The sequence below is a fragment of the Mauremys reevesii genome, linkage group 14, assembly GCF_016161935.1.
Source record: "Mauremys reevesii isolate NIE-2019 linkage group 14, ASM1616193v1, whole genome shotgun sequence".
Taxonomy (NCBI): Eukaryota; Metazoa; Chordata; order Testudines; family Geoemydidae; genus Mauremys; species Mauremys reevesii.
In genome coordinates, this window is record NC_052636.1 from 20,594,790 (window position 1) to 20,609,341 (window position 14,552).

Consider the following 14,552-nt stretch of genomic DNA (forward strand, 5'->3'; position numbering starts at 1 on the left):
TCAGCTTTCTGCCCTGGGCCTCAGCGAGTCTAATGCCGGCCTTGCTTGGCAGCCCCCTGAAAGCTGCTCCCAGCCCCCCAGGGGGCCCCAGACCCCTGGTTGAGAACCACTGCCTTACCCCACGAATCACAGCAATGTTCAGGTGACTGCCAGTCCCAAAGGACCAGTCACTTCCTTAGGTCAATTGAATCTTAGATCGTCCAACAAAGACAACACTTGTAGCCAGTCCTGTAATAACCTGTATTAAATTTTATTTAAAACCAGAGTTGTTTACAAAGTTAAGGCAGGTTAAAGCAGATGCAGATGAGTTACAGTCTTAAATTTCAAAAGGTAACAGAAGCTTCTATAATAAGCAAGTTCTGCATAGCCTGGGTTAGTCCTAAAGAATAAGAAGCTTCATAAGCTCTTGCTTATGCCTAGAAACTTTGCCCCCCAGAGTCCAAGCAGCATACAGATCATCAGTTCCTTCTGTATGGGGTTTTTTTACCCCCTTCCTGCCATGTGCTCTGAGCTGCAAACTCAGCCAGAGGGAAGTCAAGAGCACAACAACAGTCTTGTGTCGTCTTTAACATCCCATAATAGTCTATCTGGTGTGGATGGACCTTTCCTGCCAGGCAGGGTGTAATGCATTCGGTTGCCAGTCAGCACTTCACCTAGGTAAAGTCTCTCTCCTGTCTGGTGATTTACAGAGGCTCACAATGCAGCTAGTCAGATATTAACCCTGGCAGCAAATCACATGCATTTAGTAAAGTCTAAACTCATTGTTATAATTCTAATACCTCTTTTAACAATACTAACACAGGTGAGTCAGACTGATCCCAGCGATGCGTTTGTCCATGTTCAGTTAAGACTTGGGAGCTTTTGCAAGACCTAACACCTCATCTGCCAGTGTCACAGGCAGGCTGGACAGGGATGGTGTCTCTAGCCTCTGTTTGCCAGAAGCTGGGAATGGGCGACAGGGGATGGATCACTTGATGGTTACCTGTTCTGTTAGTTCCCTCTGAAGCACCTGGCATTGGCCACTGAGCTAGACGGACCATTGCTCTGACGCAGTGGGCAGCTCTTATACTCATAGTCTGTATGAGGAGTATCTACTCATTGGGACTCACTGGGGAGCCACAGAAAGAAACAAGATGTGCTGAGGCAAGAAGGCCCTGTCTCAGAGCCCCCGGGGTCACGCTTCCCAAAGGCTAAAACTAGGCCCAGCCCATGAAAGGGGCACTGCCAGGAGAGACTGTATAAAGGCTGGAGCATCAAACGGCTTTGTAAACCTGAGAGAGCTGCCTTGGGGACAATGGGAGGGAGAATCCCCAGAGTGACTCCTTTGATTCTGCTCTTCTCTGGCCTCTGATTGATAGAATCATAGAACTGGAAGGGACCTCGAGAGGTCGTCTAATAAGAACCTTTTGTGTACTTGCAAACTGTGATCATGTCCCCTCTCAGTCTTCTTTTCTCCAGACTAAACAAACAAAATGTTTTCAATCTTCCCTCATAGGTCATGTTCTCTAGACTTTTAGTCATTTTTGTTGCTCTTCTCTGGACTTTCTCCAATTTGTCCACATCTTTCCTGAAATGTGGCCCCCAGAACTGGACACACTACTCCAGTTGAGGCCTAATCAGCGCAGAGTGGAGCGGAAGAATTACTTCTCGTGTCTTGCTTTTTTTGCAACAGTGTAACACTGTTGACTCATATTTAGCTTATGATGCACTGTGACCCCTAGTTCCCTTTCCGCAGTTCTCCTTCCTAGGGAGTCATTTCCCATTTTGTATATGTGCAACTGCTTGTTCCTTCCTAAGTGAAGTACTTGGGATTTGTCCTTACTGAATTTCATCTTATTTACTTCAGACCATTTCTCCAGTTTGTCCAGATCATTTTGAATTTCAGTTCTATCCTCCAAAGCACTTGCAACCCCTCCCAGCTTGGTATCACCTGCAAACTTGATAAGTGTAACAGAGAGACTCTGCTGCTGGGAGGGTTTCACCATGTGTCAGAGGGTTACACCCTGGTGGGAGGGGGCTAGGCCTGTACTGGGATACGGTCACTCTGTGCTTCACAGTGTGGCAGAACCTAGAGTGTCCATTAGCAGGGAACAATGCTGGGGGGAATCGACATGTGGAATGGACAAAAACCCCACCTGAATTCTCTCACCTTGCCCATCTTGCCCTGGCAGGTTACAGAATAACGTCCACGTTTCGCTCCAGATCATCCCCTCCTCCCAGGGGGAAGGAAATGGCTGCAGTGGAGCTGGCTCAGGTAAGGGATTCTCAGGGAGCTGGTGGTGGGTTCTGCTTGGAGGGAGAGGAGCAGTAAATGCATAGGAGGGTGGGAATTGCTCGAGGTGGTGGGAGGCAGGAACTATCTAGGGTGGAGAAAGGGAGGGGACAGGATGTGACAAAGCTTCTGAGACTTGTGTAATGTAGGGTGTGATGGGTTGTCACCCCCGGGGTGCACTGTGGGGGGCTTCTGGGAACCGCTGTGCCCTCTAACCCTGAAGCTGGGCTGGCCCTTCTCACAGTGGTTGGCCGGAGATTCAGCCAGCCTCTCCAGGCCCTGTTATCACGCAACACGACAGCAGGAGGCGCCATGCACCCAACCAAGCTACCTGAGTGCTTTACTTAAGCCACTCAAGGACAGAGAAGACAACAGCCAATTTCCCAGCAGTAAGTGATAGCAAAGCGATCAAAGCAGATTACTTAGGCTTAGTTTGAGTTTTTGGTTATTTGCTAACATACTAGATGGATAGAATTTGAACTAGCAATTTCTCACCCTTACTGATAATAGAAGCAGTCCACCAAGTTTCCATATGCAAGCTTGAAATCCCTTTACCCTGGGACCAACACTTCCCCCAGTTCAGTCTTTGTTCCTCAGGTGCTTCCTCAGGTGGAGAAAGTGAATAAGGAAAAATTATTTACTTGTTCATGTAATATAAGAACTAGGGGCCACCAAATGAAATTAATGGGCGGCAGGTTTAAAACAAATAAAAGGAAGTTCTTCTTCACACAGCGCACAGTCAACCTGTGGAACTCCTTGCCTGAGAAGATCCTGAAGGCTAGGACTATAACAGCATTTAAAAGAGAACTGGATAAATTCATGGAGGTTAAGTCCATTAATGGCTATTAGCCAGGATGGGTAAGGGTGTCCCTAGCCTCTGTTTGTCAGAGGGTGGCGATGGATGGCAGGAGAGAGATCACTTGATCATTACCTGTTAGGTTCACTCCTTCTGGGGCACCTGGCATTGGTCACTGTCAGTAGACAGAATACTGGGTTGGATGGACCTTTGGTCTAACCCAGTACGGCCGTTCTTATTCCTAGATCGATAGATTCTAGGACTGGCAGGGACCTCGAGAGGTCATCGAGTCCAGTCCCCTGCCCTCGTGGCAGGACCAAATACTGTCTAGACCATCCCTGATAGACATTTATGTAACCTACTCTTAAATATCTCCAGAGATGGAGATTCCACAACGTCCCTAGGCAATTTATTCCAGTGTTTAACCACCCTGACAGTTAGGAACTTTTTCCTAATGTCCAACCTAAACCTCCCTTTGCTGCAGTTTAAGCCCATTGCTGCTGCTTCTATCCTTAGAGGCGAAGATGAACATGTTTTTTCCCTCCTCCTTATGACACCCTTTTAGCTACCTGAAAGATTCTATCATGTCCCCTCTCAGTCTTCTCTTTCCAAACTAAACAAACCCAATTCTTTCAGCCTTTGTTCATAGGTCATGTTCTCTAGACCTTTAATCATTCTTGTTGCTCTTCTTTGGACCGTCTCCAATTTCTCCACATCTTTCTTGAAATGTGGTGCCCAGAACTGGACACAATACTCCAGTTGAGGCCTAACCAGCGCAGAGTAGAGCGGAAGAATGACTTCTCGTGTCTTGCTCACAACACACCTGTTAATGCATCCCAGAATCATGTTTGCTTTTTTTGCAACAGCATCACACTGTTGACTCATACTTAGCTTGTCCACTATAACCCCTAGATCCCTTTCTCTGCCCTACTCCTTCCTAGACAGTCTCTTCCCATTCTGCATGTGTGAAACTGATTGTTCCTTCCTAAGTGGAGCACTTTGTATTTGTCTTTATTAAACTTCATCCTGTTTACCTCAGACCATTTCTCCAATTTGTCCAGATCATTTTGAATTATGACCCTGTCCTCCAAACCAGTTGCAATCCCTCCCAGTTTGGTATCATCTGCAGACTTAATAAGTGTACTTTCTATGCCAATATCTAAATGGTTGATGAAGATATTGAACAGAGCCGGTCCCAAAACAGACCCCTCAAGGAACCCCATTTGTTATTCCTTTCCAGCAGGATTGGGAACCATTAATAACTACTCTGAGTACGGTTATCGAGCCAGTTATGCACCCACCTTATAGTAGCCCCATCTAAGTTGTATTTGCCTAGTTTATTGATAAGAATATCATGCGAGACCGTATCAAATGCTTTACTAAAGTCTAGGTATACCACATCCACCACTTCTCCCTTATCCACAAGGCTTGTTATCCTATTAAAGAAAGCTCTCAGATTGGTTTGACATGTTTTGTTCTTCAGATACAGAGTCAATATCCATAACTTCAGATAACAAACATGATCCATGCACACAAATAGGATAATCATGTTCGGCCAATCACAACTTTTCCAATGACACTGCACATGACGATCTTGCACAAAATGCCTAATAATTATGGCCTAATCATTTTATACTCCTACCACTATGCTGAATGTGGGGTGTAGTGTCAGATAGGGCCTAATTTCAAGGCACAGGAGTTGGGAATGGAACTTCCCTCTTTGTGGAACAGGAAATAACCCCAGCCAGGGCTGGGAAAACTTCCCAGACTCCCAGTGCTGGAGCCGAATCTACTGACACTTCATTAGTTACCACCACCCCAATCTTTGTGGCAACTGCAAACTTTATCACTGATGATTTTATGTTCTCTTCCAGGTCATTAATAAGAACCAGTCCTTGTGGGAAGCCCTAGAAAGAAATCCACTCGACCATAGTTCCCCATTTACAATCCCAGTTTTTAATCTATTTAATATATGCCCTGTGTATTTTTTATCTTTCTAGTTTTCTAGTCAAAATGTTGTGCTGAACCAAGTCACATGCCTTACAGAAGTCTAGGTATATTACATCAATACTATTAGTTGCAACAAAACTTTTGATCTCATCCAGTAAGGATATCCAGTTAGTTTGACAATCTATTGTGTCTAAACCTTTGTTAATGGGTACTAATTATATTACCCTCCTTTAATTGGTTATTAATGAACTCCAGTATCGGCTGCTCCATTCTCTTGCCCAGTATCGATTTTAGACTAACACTCTTGTAATTAGCTGGGTCATCTCTTCTACACTTTTTAAATATTGGCACAGCATTAGCTTTATTCCAGTCTTATGGAATTTCCTCAGTGTTCCAAGTCCTAATGAAAATCAACACTAACAGTCCACCACGCTCCACCGGGTCTCTCAAAACTCTTGTTATCTGGACCTGCTGATTTAAACACATCTAACTGTAATACCTGCTGTTTAACATACTCATGAGTTGTTGTTGGAATGGAAAGTGTCGTCGTCAACATCTTATGATATGAGTTACATCATTTGTTTTTCTCCAAATCCAGGAGAGAAATATTTATTGAACACTTTTACCTCTTCTGCATTATTTTTGATAATTCTGCCATTTCTATCTAGTAATTGACCACTACCGTTGTTAGGATTAATTTTGTACTTAATATACTTTTTAAAACTTCCTTCTTATTTTTCATTGATTGATCATTGATTTCTGATAGCTTCCCTTACCAATTTTCTACAAATCTGACCTCCTAACTTATAGTCTTTACTATTGACTTCCCCTTTCTTCCATATATTTTATTTGGAGAGTGTTGGGATTCCTACCAGGGAGCCACCAGCAGGGTCCAGAGACAGCCCCATCTCCTGTATCAAGCTCTGGCTAGTGAGTATGTGATAAATGTGATGACCCTGCCTCCGTCTGTCAGGTGGGAGACACAAAGATTCTCTCTTTCTACCCTCTGATTCCTCCTGGCTGCTCTAAGCAAGATGGGGTGGGACTTTGTTAACATGTGCCTCCATTTACCTGGTGCTGCTGTTCCGTGAATAGTGGGGCAGCAGGTACTGAGTGTTGAATTCTTGCTCTTTCAGGGGCCGGTGACCTTCGAGGAGGTGGCTGTGTATTTCACCAGGGAAGAGTGGGCTCTGCTGGACCCCACTCAGAGAGCCCTCTACAGGGATGTCATGCAGGAGAACTATGAGAATGTGACCTTGCTGGGTAAGGATTCCCGTCCTCTTGGAATAGGAAATGAAGAGATAAGGTTCATGCCAGCCCCACAATGCCACCTCTACTCTGTCCTGTTTCAGCATCACCCCAATATGCCAGTGACACACACACACTACCAGAGACCCTCCCCTGCTGCAGAACACTTTGGGAACAGCGCACAGGAGCCGTATTGCAGTGTCAAATAGCTCCTGTTTGCTCAAGTAAACTTCTTTGAGATGGGGCAACCACATCCGCACGGAGTATTTGAGATGTGGGCGTACCATGGATTTGTGTAGAGGCAATATGATATTTTATGTCTTATTATCTATTTCTTAATGATTCCCAACATTCTGTTCGCTTTTTTCACTGCTGCTGCACACTGAGTGGATGTTTTCAGAGAACTATCCACAGTGACTCCAAGATCTCTCTCTTGAGTGGAAACAGCTAATTTAGATCTGATCATTTTGTATGTATAGCTGGGATTATGTTTTCCAGTGGGCTGCAATATGTGTTATCCTGACATCTAGTACTGCTGAGATCCTGCATTCAGTGATATCCCTGCGCTTCCTGTTCCCTTTCTCCACTGAACCTCACCAGCCCATGCTTCCTGTTCCCAGCTTCCCCAGGACTCTCTTATTGTCTCTGAACCTCTCTGTCAGCAAGAAGCAGTGCCAGGGAGACTTGCCCTCTCTCTGGAGTCTTTGATTTCTGGGACATGGATTTACTTTCTCTGTGTTTTAGGGACTCTTTGAAATTGAGTGTCTGTGATATTAACCACAGTGCAACCTGGACTGTTGAACAGCTGTGTCCCCTCAGTTCCCAAGCTGGGGTGCCTTTTACACTGCTCTACTGTGAGAACAGCCACTCCTGGGCAGGTAACGCACAGTCTCCAGCATGTAACTCACTCCCAGCTACACAGTATTGAGTGCTGCTAGTCAGTGACTCACAAGTTACAGTGCAGCACAGGAGAACCCCAGAAAATTCTCTGCTCCCAGACTTCTCCCAGAAATGTGCATCTTTCCCTGTCCAGCACACTCCTGAACAACGCAAGCTCATATGAAGTCTGTCATTTCATCAGTGGAAAATGACATGCACCAGCCTTGTTATCCCAGATGGAGTTTCCAACACACTTGAATCCAACCACACCGGTTAGATAAAGAATAAAACAAGATACTTAACACTCAAAAAAATATTTTAAGATACAGATAATGAGGCATAAAGCTCAGAATTGTTTACAAAAGAAATGCAAAGATAAAACACAAACTAATGTCTAAGTTAACAAGCTGAAAGTTCAAGGCAAATGTTTCTCTCACCATGTGCTGAGACAGGCTGGTTTTCCTTTCAGCCAGGACTCGGCCTAACCCACCCCTGCCGCCCACGTTCAGCTCTTCAGGAGTTGTCATGAGCAGAGGGAAAGGGGGAGAGAGAGAGTCTGAAGCATTTTGCTCACCTCTTTTATGATTCTGTCCTTTGTACTAGAAACAACTTCAGTTCTCAGCTGAGTCATGGTGCCAGGCTGTCTGTCGGAGATATGAGAATTGTGAAGGAAAGTCTACAGAAAGAGCTTTGGAGCTTTGCCTGCTAGTAGGCCTGAAGTATTAGCTGATCTTGCTTCTCTGTGTAAAGGGCATAGAAAGGCAAAGTGGAATGGAAAATCCCCAGATTGGGGAACAAGTGAAGCCAGGGGCTGGACTCGATGATCTTTCAAGGTCCTTCCAGTTCTAGGAGATTGGTATATCTCCAATTATTTATTTTAATTTAAATCCCCAAATTGGGGAACAATGGCTTTGTGTGCATAAGGGGCCTAGTAGGTGAAGTGGAAAGTCCCCAAACACACTGATTTGCAGTAACCGAGCTTCTGAAACATAACCACAATGGAAGTGTTAGAAAAGTCAAACCACAAACTAGACTAGGAATAACAATAACAGGAAAGGCCGAATATGGAAAACTGATTGTTCAGCTTGCTTTTGACCTGCATCATATTTTGCAATATATTCCAAATAAGGTAATTAACGTGCAACGATGTGTCATTGTTTGGGGTTTTAAGCTTTAAAAGGCTTGTGTGATTTTTAGCTCAGGGGACAGTATTACAATAGCTGTCGCCCCTGCACTTTTAACCAAGAAAAGAGCCTCAGGCTGAGCTGATTCAAAATCAATCGTGTGGTTGTTTTCACAACAACTTCAATAGGTCCCTATGATGGAATGTCAATGTCTTCACACCTTCCCCCTGCAGGAGAATGGCTGTTTGACCAGCTGTTTGCCTGGCTGTCTCTGAGGAACTGCTCTGTGGGTGTTCCCCAGAATTGTAACTTTTTCCATAATCTCATACTGTAAAATCTCATAACTTTACAGATAGTGTTACTACACATTTTAACAGGAGGATAATATTCAGTAGATTATGCATTTTCAAATGATATCTCACAAGCCATACTGTGTACAAAATTGATAATTTTCTAGAAGAGTGAACATAGGGGTGTAGACTGACACAGTGTCTGTGTGTGTGTTCCCAGCAGATATGTGGGTATTTCAATCCCTCATAAGCACAGTGTTTGGCATCTTCATGGACCTGGGGAACTGGTCCTGAAATTCACTGGTTTACCAAGTGTGACACTGTATGGAATTGTGAGACACTTTGGTATTAATAATAAAATAATATAATCTTATCAAATTGCAATGAATCATGCTAGATATGCCATTTAAGGTGTCAGGGGAAATGTTATGATTTTCCAAGTATGATCATTTTGTTTCTATGTCTGTATCACCTTTGTATTGTGAGTTATAGATATGTAGGGTATATCTGTATTTCCAGACTTGTGCAGTGTTTCTGGGTGACACCCCCAGACATATTGGCATCAACACTGCCTAGCCTGTTTGATGGCCCATTGAGGGTCATCAGCTGTACAATGAGCCCATGGAAAGGACCAAGAGGATACACCTATTGCGTCAGCAAGACATGCCGGGATATGCCTGTGTAATGAGAACTCAAGGCTTTTCCATGCCACATGCTGTGAAGCTTGTGTTTGGGACACAGGAAGTACAAGCCACATAGCAAAAGGAATATAAAGGGCAGCTGCATCATCTCCATTTTGTCTTCAATCCCCTTGCGTGCCTCTGGAGCAACTTCTCTACAAACTGAACCCTGGAACAAAGGACTGAATGACCCATCCAAGCTATGGATGTGTTCCAGACGGACTTCCAAGCCAGCAACTCACCAATACTGCTAAGAACCTAATATATCCATTTTGGAATGTATCTGACTGCTTTCCCATTTAACTTCTTTCTGCTTTTCTTTCGTTTAAACCTTTAGTTTAGATGCTAAGGATTGGCTGGCAGTGTGGTATTTTGGGTAAGATCCAAACCTATACTGGCCTGGTGATGTGGCTGACCTTTGGGGTCAGAAGATCATTTGTTTATGTGAGCAGAGTTTTGAAATAACCTCTCACTGTACTGGGCCTAAGTGCTGATTAGGAGTCAGAGAACTGGGATGCAATAAAGGGGGCCGTGTGATTTCTTTTTCAGCTTCTCGATAACCCAGTGGGTGATCAGAAGCACAGTTGGTGGACTGGTCAGTGAGTTTAACTTCAGTGTTAACCAGCAGTTTTGGGGCATCTGCTCCCTTTTTCAGCCTGCCTTGATCTTGGCATTTTCAGTGAGACCTGCCTCTGGCCCACCAGGTCATACTAAGCACTGAAGTTAAATTAATAGAATGTTTTTATGACAAAGTCTTATGAAATCAAGTGAACTCCTTTGTTTTCTTTCATCTGAGCAGGGTTTCCTGTTACCCAGCCTGATGTGATCTCCCAGCTGGAACAGGGGGAAGAGCCATGGGTCCCAGACCTCCAGGGTTCAGAGGAAAGAGAGATCCTGAGAGCTCCCTGCACAGGTGAGGAAACATTAAACCACCCAGAATCTGTAAGTGCCTGAAGGAAACATCTGGGATGCCCAACAAAGCCCTTGGGGAGATCTCTCAGTTCATTATTATCCCTAGCAGGAGTCGTATCCTCAGGGTAACTATAGCTCATGGCTTCCTATAGATCCTAGCAGACACCAGGCAGTAGCTTCCTCCCTTCCCCCTGCGTATTTGGATGGGATGTGAAGGCTGAATTCATCCCCCTCCTCTCTCCTATTTGGGGGAAGAGTTTGGGGGAGTTCAGCTCCTGATTTTTATTTGACCTGTCTTCAGCACTTGTTTTGTTTGGTCTTCCCTTTCCATCCCTGTTTGAGGTTTCTGTCTCTGTCACAGCAGGTGATGCAATGGCATGTGAGAAAGAGGAGCAGAATTTTCAGCCTGAAAATGTCGAGCCAGTGGGTAAAAACAGAGCATTATCGCAAAGATCGAAAAGGAATGTGTCCAGGAGTCATGAGCAGGGAAACTCCTGGGAGATTCAGCACAGACCAGAAACAGAGCAAGGAAACCAGCCAGGAGAGAAATTGGATAAATTTATTTTCTCTTGGGGAACTCAGAAGGTCCTCATGGAAACCACAACACAACAGGAAATCCTTAGGCGAAAGACAAAAATACATGCCCTGAGTGTGGGAAAACTTCATTCACGGATCAAACCTTTCTGTTCATCTGAGAATCCACACAGGAGAGACCCTACAAATGCAGTGAGTGTGGGAAAACCTTCAATCGCAGCTCACACCTTATTGCCCATCAGAAAATCCACACAGGGGATAGGCCCTATAAATGCTGTGAGTGTGGAAAATGCTTCACTGAGAGTTCAGACCTTTCTGTACATCAGAGAATCCACACAGGGGAGAGGCCCTACAAATGCAGTGAGTGTGGGAAAACCTTCAATCGCAGTTCGGACCTTATTAGGCATCAAACAATCCACACGGGACAGGCCCTACGAATGCAGTGAATGTGGAAAATGCTTCACTAGCAGCTCAAACCTTTCTCAACATCAGAGAATCCACACAGGGGAGAGGCCCTACGAATGCCGTGAGTGTGGGAAAACCTTCACTTACAAATCAGGCCTTTCTAGACATCAGAGAATCCACACAGGGGACAGGCCCTATGAATGCAGTGAGTGTGGGAAAACCTTCAATCGCAGATCAGGCCTTTCTAGACATCAGAGAATCCACACAGGGGACAGGCCCTATGAATGCAGAGAGTGTGGGAAAACCTTCACTCAAATATCAGCCTTTTCTCAACATCAGAGAATCCACACAGGGGAGAGGCCCTTTGAATGCCGTGAGTGTGGGAAAACCTTCACTTACAAATCAGGCCTTTCTAGACATCAGAATCCACACAGGGAAAGACCCTACGAATGCCGTGAGTGTTGTAAAACCTTCAGTCGCAGCTCGCACCTTATTAGTCATCAAACAATCCACACAGGGACAGGCCCTATGTATGCAGAGAGTGTGGGAAAACCTTCACTCAAATATCAGCCTTTTCTCTACATCAGAGAATCCACACAGGGGAGAGGCCCTATGAATGCAGAGAGTGTAGGAAAACCTTCACTCACAGATCAACCCTTTCTGTTCATCAGAGGATCCACAGAGGGGAAAGGCCCTATGTATGCAGTGAGTGTGGGAAAACGTTCACTCAAAGTTCAGCCCTTTCTCTTCATCAGAGAATCCACACAGGGGAGAGGCCCTATGAATGCAGAGAGTGTGGGAAAACCTTCAATCACCGCTCACACCTTATTACCCATCAGAGACTCCACACAGGAGAGGCCCTATAAATGCTGTGAGTGTGGAAAATGCTTCACGAAGAGTTCAGCCCTTTCTCAGCATCAGAGAATCCACACAGGGGAGAGGCCCTATGAATGCCATGAGTGTGGGAAAACCTTCTCTTGGCACTCATCCCATGTTAGCCATCAGAGAATCTGCAAGAGAGATCAACATTGTAAAAATCTCTAGGGCTATCAATACTTTGTTTTTTAATACTTTTCCTGATTCCCACATAGTAACTTTTAAAGCTCTTTGAACTGTTTGCAGCACCGTTATCCCTCAGCTTGTCCAGATGAGTGGCCCATTTTTGCCTTTTGCAGTTCGCCCTCTTTTGAGATGGACCTATTTGTCCTTTTTATTGTCCCACAAGTAATTGGAGTGTGCCCTTCCTATGAGGAACCAGGGAGCATCACGTTTATACCATTCCTCCTATTGCAAAGTTATTGTTAGTCACCAGTGATACAGATTGTATCCTTGCCAGTTGTTCTCACATTGCTCTGGGTTGTGCTGAAGAGCAGTTATATTGGGAATTTTTCAAATTATATGTAAATGAAGAGGAGCAGGGGCAGGAAAAAAGTATAATTACAGCTTCTGTGACACTGGAAGGAGATGGGGTGACTCAGGCCACGTCTATACTTACCTTCCACGTGGCTGAATTCCAGCGTACCTAGTTCGAATTAGGGGCTGTGTGTGGACCAGGGCTCAGAGATTCCCTCCTTCCCATCACTGCAGAACTGTTACCTTTGCCTGAGCCAGGCAGAGTTTATCTTCATCACATTCTATCCATCCACTTCTCAAAGTGTCATGTGATGAAGCATTCTCCGTTGTCTGTGCTTGCAGATGATGTTTTGACTTCTTTAATCCTATATCAGAGTCGCTATGACTGGAGATGAAAGTGTCAAAGACCTGGGAGGGGAATTCAAATGGATCCCAAATACAGTGTGATCATTTAGAGTTTAAATTCCAGGTTCCATCTATTGTAAAGCCACTTCTGGCAAGAGGGCTGTTTTTCCCTCATTATGGGCATGCTGGGATACTAAAAAAATTGTAAATAACATAACTGACTATTGAGACAGGGATGAGGGAAGCAGGTTTGAATGGATCAGAGGACAATGTGGTGGGAAAATCTCTTGTCCCGACTCTGAATAATCAGATGTAAACTGCTCTGCAATTTCACTTGATACTTTCTTTGTCATGTATTGTCTCTCTGTGATGCGGGTTTCTATCTTTCCTGAAGGCTGTTTGATCACCCAATTGGATATTAGTTCAGTTTGATAGGATGTAGCTCAGATTTATTGAAGAATTTAAGACAATGACCCTTTGCTAAAGTCCTCATTTATGATTTCAGCTTTGCTTTTTCCCCGTCCCTCCATGATGATATGGAGAAAGTTGAAGTGCAGTTCTATCAACAGGAGAGACCTCTCTAATTTACTGGACAGGCTAACAAAGAAACAGCAGTGATTTAAAATCTCCACTCAGAAATGGTGAACAACAGCAGAACCCCAACTAACTGAAGGAAGTGCATCTGATCACAGTGTATTTCAGTTGTTTAAGGCAATATTGTCTCCAATGATCTGGGAAGAGAATTCCATGGTAAGTGGTTTTGAACTAGGCAAAATGCCCATGTGTTTGGTTCCCAGAGCATTTGTAACCCAGGCCCTACAGAAGATCTCTCCTAGCAAATCCTATGCTATGGGAAATGCAGCCTTTCATGACACAGATGTTGAGGAAATAGAAGTGGAGTTTTTGGTTGAATTTATCCTTTGTAGGCGCTAAAGATGTGTATAAAATGAAACCAGTGTTGAAAATGTAATAGCTTCAGAAAAATAGCCATTTTTTAATAGAATCTCCAGCTCTGAAACTAACGAAGATTCTGATCCCAGGCCTGTATCCAGTCCCTTCCTGGACCTGTGCCACCGAATTAAAGAAAAGCTGGGCATGTTTCAGGAAGCCATTCCTCATTAACACTGCTGAGATTTTAAGTGGTTTTGTAAAGTATTCTTCAGAGAAGTGTAAATTTACCCTATCCAAAACCAAGGATTTGGAAAGAGCTGAGGTTGAAAGAGTCCACACCCAGTTCTTGGTTTCCACCCCAGTAAAGGAAACTATGGTGACCCAAGGAAAATGGTTTGTACAACTCCACTTCCTAGTTCAGTGTCACTGATTACACTTCCAAAGTATGCCAGGGTTAGATTGAGAACAGTCATCCTTCACTGTTTGGATGCAAAGAGAGAGTGCTTCATAGGACAGTCCTTCCCTGTGGATCCCAAACTGGCTGCCTGATTGGGTAACAAGGACTTTCAGGCTGTAGAAATGATGGTAACCAATGAGGCAACGTATTTGTCAGCCTCCAATTTCAGACTTCCAGATACACGCATGTTGAGTCCTGATTCTATGGTTTTGTGTCTGACACTGTGGCTACACAATTAAGCTAATGTTGGCACAGCTGCACCAATGTAGCTGCGCTGCTGTAGCACTGCTATAACAGATGCTCTAAGCCAATGAGAGAGATTTCTCCCATCGGACTTGATTAGTCCAGCCCCTGCAGTGGCGGTGTCTATGTTGGCAGGAGAAGCTCTCCCGCTCATGTAGCACTATCTACACAGG

The 14,552-nt window shown here is 44.5% G+C and overlaps 2 pseudogenes; one reads left to right on the top strand and one right to left on the bottom strand.

The window, feature by feature from the left end:
* The window catches only part of LOC120381541, a 682,838-nt pseudogene that overhangs the window by 474,333 nt on the left and 193,953 nt on the right, over nt 1–14,552 (bottom strand).
* LOC120381542 lies at nt 10,865–12,095 on the top strand (annotated as a pseudogene).